Consider the following 13171-nt stretch of genomic DNA (forward strand, 5'->3'; position numbering starts at 1 on the left):
GTGGCAGCTGGACCAGTGGCTGATGCTGATGACATAGGAAGTGATAAGGAGGCAGATGAGGAAGATACAGCTGACCTTAGGGCATAGTTGATTCAATAATTCTTCAAATGAATCCCAGGTATGTGTGAACTGTATTGTTTGTAACCTGTACCCCTGTTTCCCTTTGTGACATTGTCCGTCCTGGTGTATGGCATCAGTGGAGATATATGCAGTGCAGCCATCCAACTGTGTGGGTTTGGTGGGAAACATACTGTCCATCAGGGGAGGTGTGACTGTTGAAGTGGCAGAGCTATGTGGTACATGCTTTTGGCTAGCATCACATTCACAAGGGTTTGGCCATGTTGTATGGTCCCAGGACTGCAATGTAAATCGCTTAGGTCTTGCCAACCTCAGTAATATGACAGTTTTGCTACCCATCCTCACTATACCCAAAGGACATTTATGGTACCTAACTGTTTTTAGACAGTGCAACCTGTCTTTTCTGCGGGTGATGCCAGCTGTGAGGGATAGATCATTGGGGATGCATGTATTGTAAATGTTGACCTACCATGGTGATATGTGGTTAGTTTTCACCTGCAAAAGGGCACCTGTGGAAACATTAATGTACTGTATGTGTATTGGGTGAACAACATTGATAACTTTAGTGAGGTTTTCCCTGTCTTGCTCTAATTGCAGGTCAAATGTGTGGTTCTACTCTGCTTCCTGACATGACTGGTGGCACCCTTGGCACAGGATTACAGTACATGTCAATTGTACTGACACACTCGCTGGACATTGCTGGCCCATCTGTCCATCTGACAGACCTGTTGAGATCGTTGCGTGTACTGAAAAGACTCTTCAAACAACATTATATAAAACTTGTAAAAATGAAGACACAAAAGCAGATCTTGTGCTCAGTGGTGTTTATTGTGCATCTGTAGTGCAATAGCTGTTAAGTGGGGTCATGGGGTATTGAATCATCAGAGTAGTTGGCCCAGCTGTTGGTAGTACACCTCCAGTATCCAAGGGCCATGAGAAAATGGAAAATTGTCAATGGACAGTCAACAGGGTGTCTCAGTGGCACACAAGGGAGAACGTTCAGGAGAGAGATCACTTCCTGGCGGTGTGTTTGGTCTTGGCCTCAGGCCCTGCAGGATGTCTGGATGGACAACCTTGTTTGCGTATGGGTTCCTCAGCAGCAGGGTTAGGGGTGCTAGTGACCTGTTGGTCCTCTGGCAGGGCCTCCATTCCACTAGCTTAGGCAAATGTGGATGGCACAGGTGGTAATTGGCTAGTAGAAGGGGCCTGCTGGTGGGTGGAGGACACACACAGGATGCTGGTAAGTTCAGTGAGCACCCCTGAAATGGAGGACATGGTGGCATTGTCTGCCTGCCACTGCTGCCTGGCCTTCTGGTGGTATTCCCTCTGCAGCCTCTCGTTCTCCTGCAAAGTTGAAAGGATCTGGCCCATCCTGTCCCGAGATTGCTGGTATGCTCCCAGGACTTTGGATATTGCCTCCTGGCCAGTCATTTAGTGCCTCATCCCTTGGCCCATAGGTGCCCCCCACTGCCCCTTTCCCACTGTGCCTGTGTCCTTGGCACAGTGTGCCCACTCCCACTTACACCAAGACCTTCATCATCTTGGACATGAGGGGTAGACTCAGGTCCCTGTACTGTGGGGCACACTATAGATTGAACAGTGCTTGGAGCACACGTTTGGGGAAGAGGGGTTGCCTGTGCTGTTGTTGCCATAGGGGTGGGGGCCTCTGGTGTGAGCAGGGTGAGGCTAGTGGACTGACCAGTTGTTCCTGATGAGCCAGGTAAGTCGTCACTTTCCAGACATCCAGAGTTGTAGTCCTCATTTTGGCCTTCTTCCAGGGGATGGCTGTCTGTCACTGGCATCCTCTGCAGGGAGGCAGTGGCAGGGGTACCTGTGGGTGGAGAGGGAGTGTGTTACATTGTAGAGGTGAACTTGTTGCTATCATAGTATTATGGAAACAGTGCCTTGACTTGCTTTCCAGTGATGGCAATGACAGATGCTGCACTTCTGACAATGTTTATGGCTGATGGATAGTGTAGTTGGTTCCCTGTGGCTTAGAAGGTAGTGGATAGCATTGCTGTTATTGCCATGTGCTAGTGAGCAGTGGCAGTATCCAGTTGGTCTAGGAGGTGGCATGGTTTTACGCGCAGGTGTTCAAATGTGGAGTGGGAATAGCAGATATACAAGGGTAGGGACTGATAAATAGTTGGAGTTGTAGAACTTGCCACAGTGGGAGATATCCATGCACTGGGATGGGCTGTGTGGTGATGGTGTGAGTAGGGTGTGGTGGCATGCAACGGAGGGCATTGGGTTAAGGTGGGGAGAGAGGTGTACGCTGGGGTGCATTGGCAGGTGATAGGGTGGTGGAGATGTGTGCAGTACAGGAGTCGTTGGTACCAGGGGAGTGTTGGTGACTTACCAGAGTCCAGTCCCCCGGGAATTCCTGTCAAGCCCTCTGGCTGCAGGATGGCCAAGACCTTCTCCTCCCACGATGTGAACTCTGGGGGAGGAGGTGGGTGTCCACCGTCAGTCTTGTTGATGGCAATCTGGTGTTGTGCTGCCATGGAACGCACCTTCTCTCGTAGGTCATTCCACCTCTTTCTGATGTCCTCCCTTTTTCATGGATGGTTGACCACTGAGTTTACCCTCTTGACGATCCTCCACCATAACTCCATTTTCCTGGCAATGGATGTATGCCAGACCTGTGCTCCCAACAGCTGTGGCTCTACCCTGACAATTTCATCGACCATGACCCTCAGCTCATTGCCTGTGAAGCGTGGGTATTTTTGAGGTGCTATGGCTTTTGTGTTGTGAGTGGTGGTGTGTGTTGTGTGCAAGGGTGAGGTGTGTGGTGGTCAGTGAGGTGGGGTGTTTATTTATGTGTGCTAGTTGTGTGTGGTGTTTGTGTGCAGTGGCGATGTGTGTAGTATGTAACAGGTGCAGTTGAGAGGTGTGCAATGCGTGTACAGTGTGATGGTGCCTTTGCTATCCAAGTGCTGTATCCTCCATCTGTGCGCTCTTCGCTCTCTGTGTCAATTTTTCTGGTTGAGAAGAATTGTGTGTGTGTGTGGTGGGGTGTTTTATAGTGCAGTGATCAGTTGTGTGAGGTGTGTGTATGTGTGTCAGAGGTGGGGTATTGGTACTGTCCAATGAGGTGTTGTTGTCTGGCGGGGCTGAGGTTTTGACCGCTTTGTTTGGACCGCCAATGGATTACCACCGTGCAAAGACCGCTGTGCTGATTTGTGGGTCGAAATTCGGAGGGTGGGATGTTGTCGGCACGGCGCTGGAACCGTCTCTCTCCCGCCATTGGTCAGGCCGGCGGTCTCAGATTTGTGGCTGTTTTTAGGCAGTCTTCAGTTTGTGACTCATAATCCTGCTGTCGTGATACCGCCAACACTCGTGGTCTTTTGGCACCCGCCACCACAGTGGTCTTCTGAAAAGACTGCTAAACTCCTAATGAGCACCTCAGTGTCTTGCAGAGTAGAAAAAGCATACTTTCAAAATCTTGACTGAAACTCCTTAAATAATGGGGGTGATTTCATTGGTAAAAGCTGAACATAATCGGAGGGCAAAGTTAATAATGTAGAAAATGGTAGGATAATTCTCACCTCCAGGTCTTTAATAAAATCAAGTCCTTGCTTCATTAACAGCTAGGACAATTGTTAATAAAAAATCCACATTAGATACATGAACAAAAGTTTTACAATAAAATGAGTAAAATGCGGTCACATTGGAGCCAAAAGGCTTTAAATGCTATATATCTCCAGGTGGAATGAACCCCAAAGGAGTTTGTATGTATATTTTCTAAGGACATAACTATCTCATCCAACGGGCAAAGGTAGGGAATAAAACTGGCTTGTAAGTCTTCTGGAATTAAATTAACAATTGAGTAGATGTTCAGGGGCAGATTTAAGGAAGGTGGCACTGCACCCAGTGTAGGCTTTGGTAGTACGTGGTACCCAGGCTTTTTGAATTAAATTTGTAGCCTCTGACATAAGGCCTAGATTTTTCCAGGCTGTTCAGAAATTCTCCAAGCTGTTAGTAACACAGTTTGATTAAGCATGAGCTTGTGTTTTGGAGAAACTCTAGAAGGCAAAGAAATTTGCAAGCATCTCTAAACAATTTCCCAGTTTTGAATCAACATTATTCTCATCTGAAATAGCAAAATTAGCTTTGAACAATGGACACACAGCTCTGTGGATTCAGTTCAAAAGGACCATGGCGTCCATTTAAGTACCATAAAGTCTTGTCTCTTCATCAATATCAAGGATTCTCAAGAGGGGACAAAAATATCTGATAATTTATTCTGACATTATTCTTACTTTAACCTTCATTTTAGTATCTTTCCAAATAGCACAATCGTGTGGTCGTTTCTGGAAGCAGCTGTAATGTTGTTAGGTAGAGCAGGGTGAGGGAATTCTGAGCATAATCTATTATGCTTTTGTTTTTCCAAAGCTAAACAAAGCTTGCTGAACACATATTGCCCACATGTACAGTTGGCACCTACCGAGTGAAACTGGGATGATGTATTTAAGTAGGATCAAACATAGGTTTATCAGTTACGTCTAAAACCAATGATTTTGTGTCACCTAGTGACATGCAGAAATTGCTTTACACTTTTTGTGTTGTGGACCCAACCAAAAGAGTCTACTGAGTTTTGAATTGTCATGTCATTGTTAACTGTATCATAGATATAATTGTTATGTGTGGTATGTCTAAATACATCAACCGAAGGGTGCCCTCTGGGCATCGAACTTGTAACCTCTTGATCTGGAGGTCCAATGGGGGTAGAATCCCCATCCCTAAGTGAAAAAACTAAACCAAACATTGATCCTGATATATGACAGATTTTTTGTGACAGCACAGATGAGTTAGTACCTGGAGTTTTTACTTCTAACATTCCATTAGACTGTGCACTTATCTTCACAGATGATGTTTTATTTGTATAAGAATGGTATTTTGCCAGTATGGACCATGAGCAGCACTTTCTCCCTCAGGATGGACAAAAGTAGACTTTTGCTATTAACCTGAGTGACAGTTGCCTCATTATTTATGGAGATACATCTCGTTGAAGACGACATGGCCTGTTGTACAGAGAAATGAATGAAAATGCCCGAATAAGTTAATCCCTAAACGTTTGACCTTTTTCTATGCTGTAAAATGACGAATTCACAAAATGCATATTGTTTCTATACCTTTTCTCTTTTTAATAAAAAGTATGTAAAATGTGTTTTGGCTAAGTGTACTGTAAAAGGCTAGAGAGAACTGTAATGCATACTTTACGAACAAAAAAACATTTGCTTATACCTTAGAATGGAAACCAAACATGTATCTGCTTTAACCAAAGAACAATATTACAAGGTTAATTTTTGAACCTGTTGCCTTGTACAAATGAACCGCCCCAACAGGCATAAGTGGGCCTGTGAAATCAAATGGGAGGTTGTTGCTAAGAACCAGATAAATATGGAAGAGAAGAACAAGGTGAGACAATTCTTAAAATCAGACAAGATGGGTCCACCAAGACTATCTGAAGGCATTGGGTACCTGGAGAGTTGTCTCTGCAGACAGGAGAGAAACAGAAGAGGCACTGTCAAGTGGTTGAACAAGCAGCACCCACCCATCTTGGCAAACTCTCCTGATACAATGGTCCGCTGTTCATGCTTGTGAAGGGTGAGCAGGGGCCAGACCCTTTGCAAGGTTGTGCAAGGCAGCTGCCCGCTTTGTCCATGTCTTAAAACGTTTTTGAAATTGAGCAAAACCCAATCTAGTGATCTGGGTTATCCCTAAATGTCAAGTACGCATAGAATCTTCAAAGTATTTGGGATGTAAATTGCACAATCAAAATGTTAAAATTTTAAAATGTAATTAGTGTTTCTTTAACATATGGCTCTATTTTCCCCATAGACCTCAGAATGATCTGGGAATCAGTCACCTTTCGAAACCTAGTGATTAATAGCTACCATTCTCCCACTGATTTGTAGGATAGAAACCTCAGCAGAGTGTCACGGTCCCTCCAAGCCCAGTTTGCTTTTTGGTCTTCTCTTCTGCTTTCTGTAGGGGGCCACGTGGCTTTAGTGAAGATGGTGTTCTACCCTGGTGATAGTATTCTTTTGCAAACCTTCCCCTGCTCATCCTTCGTTCCTCCTTCAGACATGCCACACATCTGATTTGGTCGCTGGGGCACCGTCGGGTAGCTCTTTCCACTCTAACGCTACCTGTGAATGCAGGTGGATTAGGCCTTCTGGACTTAGAACACTATTATTCAGCTGCACAGGTCCAAGGGATGGCTCAATGGATTTCTTCCCACCCCTCCCTGCATGAGATGGGGTTTATCCGTAAAGGCTTTTAAGGAGGGCTTACTGCACTGCTCATTGTTTCCCACCGACCATTCTACGGATCACCATCTGGGGTTATCATGCATAGCTTTTTGTTGCCTAGCTAGAACCTGTAAACTCACTGACATAAAGAAACCCTGTGCTCCTGCATTACCTTTGCGAAGCCTTCCCACTCGCACAGGAAGGCTGTGCTCAGAGTAACTCCATCAGTGGCATGCAGCAGGTGTCCTAAAATTGGGGGATTTGTTTCTGGACTGCGAGCTACTAAATTTCCAAACCCTTGTGGCAGACTACCATCTTCACCCCGGTCAACTCCTTACTTACAACCACCTTAAACAATCATTAAATGCCCTATTTCATGTCTGCACCCTAGCACTAACCCTACATGAAGTGTGCCAGAAGCTCTACACCATAGGGACTAGTGGCAAACTGGCAGAATGGGTGTAGAGACCTTTCCTGCAACATTGAGACCACACTACGCCTTCTCATCATATTACCTGGGTGATTGATGTGGCCAAACATCCTCAAGATACGGATTGGACAAAAATACTGGACTGTCCCCACAAAGTTTCCCACTGCTTTCACTTTAAGTACATTCATAGAGCTTCCTTGGGAATGCATTCCGCCCGTTGCTTGCCATTGGCTTTGTGGTTTGTAACTCACATTTCTCTGCTTTCAATTTTCTGGCTTTATTTGTTTTAGGCTATTCAGCCTGAGTTTGTCCCTTTCCTTGCCCAAGCCTTATTTACAGTATCCTTCTGAGTGTTCCCTTTACTTAAACAGGTCTGTAAATCTTATTCTTATTCACATTTGCTGTGCATTCAAAGAACAAGGTCTAATGTCAGGCTCTGTCTTCGGTGGAAACTTAGGGGGTCATTCTGACCCCGGCGGTCTTAGACCGCCGGGGCCAGGGTCGGCGGGAGCACCGCCGACAGGCCGGCGGTGCCCCGCAGGGCATTCTGACCGCGGCGGTAAAGCCACGGTCAGACCGGCAACACTGGCGGTCTCCCGCCAGTGTACCGCCGCCCATTGGAATCCTCCAAGGCGGCGCAGCTAGCTGCGCCGCCGAGGGGATTCCGACCCCCCCTACCGCCATCCAGTTCCCGGCGGTCCGCCCGCCGGGAACCGGATGGCGGTAGGGGGGGTCGCGGGGCCCCCGTAAGAGGGCCCCTACAAGTATTTCACTGTCTGCTTGGCAGACAGTGAAATACGCGACGGGTGCAACAGCACCCGTCGCACCTTCCCACTCCGCCGGCTCGATTACGAGCCGGCATCCTCGTGGGAAGGGAGTTTTTCCCTGGGCTGGCGGGCGGTCTTTTGGCGACCGCCCGCCAGCCCAGGGAAAAACTTAGAATACCCTCCGCGGTCTTTCGACCGCGGAGCGGTATTTCGGAGGGGGAAGTCTGGCGGGCGGCCTCCGCCGCCCGCCAGACTTAGAATGACCCCCTTAGTGTTTACTTTTCTTTCTCTGACTTCAAAGTGAGAGGATTTATGCGAAAATCGTGCTGCATACTGGGGTTAAGAAAGATTTTTTTCCATCACATGACAACATTTAAATAAACTTCAGAACATATCAGAATTAGGAGTACAAACAAAGCACATTTTTGTTAATTCTGAACTGTGCTGGAAACAAATACCTTCGTATGAATAAAACAAATCATTGCATTAGGGGATGCAATTTCTACACATCGTCTGTGCACTGTATAGTTTTTTTTGAAAAACTGTATGTCTGTGCAATGTAATGGTCATTTCAGTCAAAAACATGTAGCCTGTAATGGCAGTGAGTTACCACACCGTGCATATTCCACTCCACTCTGCTCTGCACCACTCCACACCACTGCACCCTACTCTGCATCACTCCACTTTACACCACTACATGCCATTGCACTGTGGGCCACTGCACTTTTCTCCACTCTGAACCACTCTACTCTATGACACTGCACTCTATGATACTTCACACTACGCCCCTCTACTCTACTGTGTACCATTCTACTCTATGCCAATGCTTGTTACGCCTCACTACACCAAAGTGCTCTGTGCCTCTGTATGCTATACCACTCCAGTCTAGGCAACACCAATATACTCAGCACAACTCAACTCTATGCCACTCTGCAGCACTGCACTGTACGCCACTGCAGTCTATGCTGTTGCACTCTATGCTGATGCACTCTATGCTAGTGCACTTTACTCTGCGCACTCTACATCAATACACTGTACGTCACTCTAAGCTACTCTATGCCACGGCATTCTACAGCACTTTCCTCTATGCCACCACTCTCTATGCCACTCTATACAACTCCACTCTACCCTTCACCTCTCCACTCTGCGTCACTTCACTCTGCTGTGAATCAATCTACTTTGCACCACTGCAGTATGCGCCACTACATTCTATGGCACTGAACTCTACCCTACACCTCTCCACTCCTTGCCACTACACTCTACTCTGAAACAATCTATTTTACGCCACTGCACTCTATGCCACTCTGCCCCACTGCACTCTACTTCAATGCCCTCTACACCAATGCACTGTAAACAACTGCGCTAAACGCCACTGCACTCTGACACTCTACTGTGCAACAATGCACTGGCCGCCACTATACTGTACTCCACTCTACTCTGCACTACTTTATTCTGCACCAATACACTCCCTTCTACTGCACTCTATACCACTCTACTCTGCAAAACTCCACTCTACGTCACTGCACTTTAAAGCATTATACTCTGCTCTGCACTGCACCAAGCTACACTACTCCACTCTGCACCACTCTACGCCACTCAAGTCTACTCTGCACTCAATGCCACAGCACCACTCTACACTATCGTACTCTCTGCCACTCTGTTGTATGCCACTTTACTCTACTGCACTCTATGCCACTCTACTCTGCCCCATACCACTCTGTGCCACTGCAGTCTACGCCAATGCACTCTAAACAACTGCACCGTATGCTACTGCCCTTTACTCTGCACCACTATACTCTATGCATGCCACTTCTCTCTGTACAACTCTGCACCACTCTACACCACTGCACTGACACTCTACTCTGCAACATTTCACTCTGTGCCACTGTACTCTGCACCACTCTACTCTGCACCACTCTACTCTGTACTACTGCATTCTATGTCACTGCACTCTATGCCACTGCACTCTACACCACTACACTCTACAGCTCTATACTCTACTTTGCACTGTACTACTCTACACTACTCCACACTGCACCTCTCTACGCCACTGCACTCTTTGCCACGTGAGCCTCCTTTGCACTCAATGCCACTGTACCACTCTACACTACTGCACTCTCTGCTACTCTATTGTATGCCACTCTACTCCACTGCACTCTGTGCCACTCTACTCGTCCCCATGCTACTCCATGCCAGTGCACTCTACGTCAGTGCACTCTAAACAACTGCACTGTACCCCACTGCCCTCTACTCTGCACCACTGTGCTCTACGCCAATGCTCCTATGCCACTCTACTCCACTTTACACCACTATGCCACTAACGTTTAGCCATGCTGAACATTAGCAACTCTGGTGTATAACATGTCTAAAAACATTGGCAAAGCCAAAAACTCTTGCATAGACAAGACCTATTGGCTTTGCCAGTGTTTGTTAGTACTATGAGGTACTGAGGTCACTGAAAGAACTGTGAATATGTAAGTCCTTATTTTAGACATGCATTACACACATCATCATATAAGCTTCTATAAAATGCACAAATACATTTTGGTTAAACAAAAAAAGTTCTTCTAAAATACATATTTGACTAATATACAGTTTATACCAAGTACTAACATTTTTTTTATAGCAGTCCAATAAAACCACGCACTCTACAGCCCACCTTGGGACACCCTTACAGTACCTCTCTAAAAGAAAATGTCTTTGCCATGAGAAAGCTTCAAGTGACTCCTTTGATTAAAGCCAAAGTATGTTTCCAAGTGTCTTTAAATTTGCAGATTTACCAGTTGCACACATTTGCATTTCTTTAGGGAAGTAGACACCCTGGCAAGATTGCCTTTTCTTATCTGTCTGCCCTTCCCTCCCTCAGAGCACAGGTGACTCCCTGCCTTTCATTCCAGGTGGGGAAACTGATCTGTCCTAATTACATTTTGTCCTTTAGGTGAAATGCTAAAATTACTGACAAATGCTGTCCGTTAAGCCTTTCATCACGGACAACCGATGGCAGGGCAAAATTACGGGAAGTCCGTGAAAATTAGGGAAGGGTGGTCACCCTAGGTATTCCTGTGCTCCCTCATGTCGCAAGGCCACTCCTGTGTTTCTAACTAAAACTCACATAAAACTGCTGCTTAAAGCGGGACGCGGGACGGTATCAGGCCCAAATTTGTCTTTGAAGAGTGTGCACAGACGTGGAGTGATAGTCTTTAACCCCTTTTGTGCTGTGGACATAATGGTTACGTCCACCGGCACAGTGCTCATGTGCTGAGGACGCAACCATTACGTCCTCTGCACTGAGCTCAGAGGGAGCGCTAGCTCATACTTTGCATTTCTCTTCCGTTCATGTGATGGGGGCCTGAGAGGCTTCAAAGGGTAGGAAAGAAATTTCCTTCCCTTTGAAGTCTCTCAGAGCATTTTAGAATGCCCACTAGACACCAGGAATTTTTCTGTAATTAGAAACTGGCATAAGGGGAGCGACGCCTCAGGCAAGGGTCGCTCCCCAGGGGGGCACATTTTTTTTAAGGCCTTTTCTGCCCCCCTGGGGGCAGATCGGCCTATTGTTATTAGGCCGATCTGACCCCTGGGGTGGGGGGCAGAAATCACTAAACGCCAGGGATTTTTTTTGTTTGTTTTTGTCTTAGAGTTGGGGAGCGATCCCTTGAGGCAAGGGTCGCTCCACTAGGGGGCACATTAGATTTTGCCATTTCTGATCAGCCTATTTTTATGAGGCCAGTCTGCCCCTAAAGGGGGCAGAAACCATTAGACACCAGTGAGGTTTTTTTTAGGGGGAATTCACGGAAGGGGAGAGACCCCTTTGGCAAGGGTCGCTCCCCAGGAGGAGAGGGGGGTCAAAATTATTTTAGGCCATTTCTGCCCCCCGAGAACAGATCGGCCTATTATTATTAGGCCGATCTGCCTCCAGGGGGACCAGAAACCTCTAGGCGCCAGGGATCATTTTTTTTGTTTTGTTTTGTTTTTTAGAGGTGGGGAGTGACCCCTTAGGCAAGGGTCGCTCCCCTTGGGGGCAAATTTATTGTTGGCCATTTCTACTCCCCTTGGGGGCAGATCGGTATATTTCTATTAGGCCGATCTGCCCCCGGGGGGCAGAAACCACTTAGGCACCAGGGATTGGTGTGTGTGTATGTGTGTGTTTTCTTTAGGGGGGCAGCCCCTTGGGTAAGGGTCACTCCCCATGGGGGCAAATTACTGTTGGCCTTGGCCTATTTTTGGAAGGCCCATCTGCCCCCAAGGGGGGGCAGAAAGCCCTCCAGAGACCAGGGAAGCTTTTCTTTTTCCAATATAAAAGGGTGGGGGTATGGCTGTACCCCCACCCCATATAAATGGGGCCAAAGTTTTTCTGCTCACCAGTGGGCAGATGCAGCAATTACCCCTGATCCACACCCCGGGGGGGCAGAAAGTCTACTAGATGCCAGGGAATAAAAAAAAAAGATGCCCCCACCCCAATTGAAGGGGGTAACAGTCTTTCAGCTCTCCCCCGCAATCTAAAACATCTTATCCCACAGCAAGCAAGAAGACTTTTGATTATTTTGGGTTTTGGTTTTACATTTGGGCCATGAGAGTTTGGCTAACTCTCAAAATCGTACCACTTGGAATGGTGAGGGCTGCACTTTATGGACTTTGGGACGCTGCCATGTAGAAAAATCCACAAGACCTAGAAACATCTGAAAACGAAACATCTGGGTGATTCCAGGGTGGTGTGTTTCACATGCACCCCGCACCATTTTCTTACCCACAATGCCCTGCAAACCTCCAACCTTGCTGGAAATCACACATTTTTCCCACATTTTTGTGATGAAACCTTCCGGAATCTGCAGGAATCCACAAAATTCCTACCACCCAGCATTGTCTCATCTATACCGATAAAAATTCTGCTGCACTTGTCAGCCTAAAACTGCCCTTTTGGACCCACTTTGGTTCCCCATCAAATTTGTTTTTGGCTCTTCCCTGTCACAAGCACTTGGCCCACCTACATAAATGAGGTTTCATTTTTACCGGGAGACTGAGGGGAACGTTGGGTGGTATGAAATTTGCCCCGGTGCGGTGATGCTACACAGAAATGTGGGATGAATGTGATTTTTTTAGCTAAATTTTAGGTTTGCTGAGGATTCTGGGTAAGAAAACTTTGGGGGATCCACGCAAGTCACACCTCCCTGGACTCCCTCGGGTGTCTAGTTTTCAGAAATGTCTGGGTTTGGTAGGTTTCCCTAGATGGCTGCTGAGCCCAGGACCAAAAACGCAGGTGCCCCCCACAAAAACAGGTAGTTTTGTATTTGATTTTTTTGATGTGTCCAGATAGTGTTTTGGGGCATTTCCTTTCGCGGACAGTATGCCTATCCACAAAAGTGAGGTACCATTTTTATCGGAAGACTTGAGGGAACGCTGGGTGGAAGGAAATTTGTGGCTCCCCTCTTATTCCAGAACTTTCTGTCACCGAAATGAGAGGAAAAAGTATTTTTTTGGCAAAATGTTGAGGTTTGCAAAGGATTCTGGGTAACAGAACCTGGTCAGAGCCCCACAAGTCACCCCATCTTGGATTCCCCTAGGTGTCTAGTTTTAAAAAAATGCACAGGTTCGCTAGGTTGCCCTAGGTGCCAGCTGAGCTAGAGGCCAAAATCCACAGCTAG

This window comes from Pleurodeles waltl, chromosome 4_1 (assembly GCF_031143425.1).
Source record: "Pleurodeles waltl isolate 20211129_DDA chromosome 4_1, aPleWal1.hap1.20221129, whole genome shotgun sequence".
Lineage (NCBI taxonomy): Eukaryota > Metazoa > Chordata > Amphibia > Caudata > Salamandridae > Pleurodeles > Pleurodeles waltl.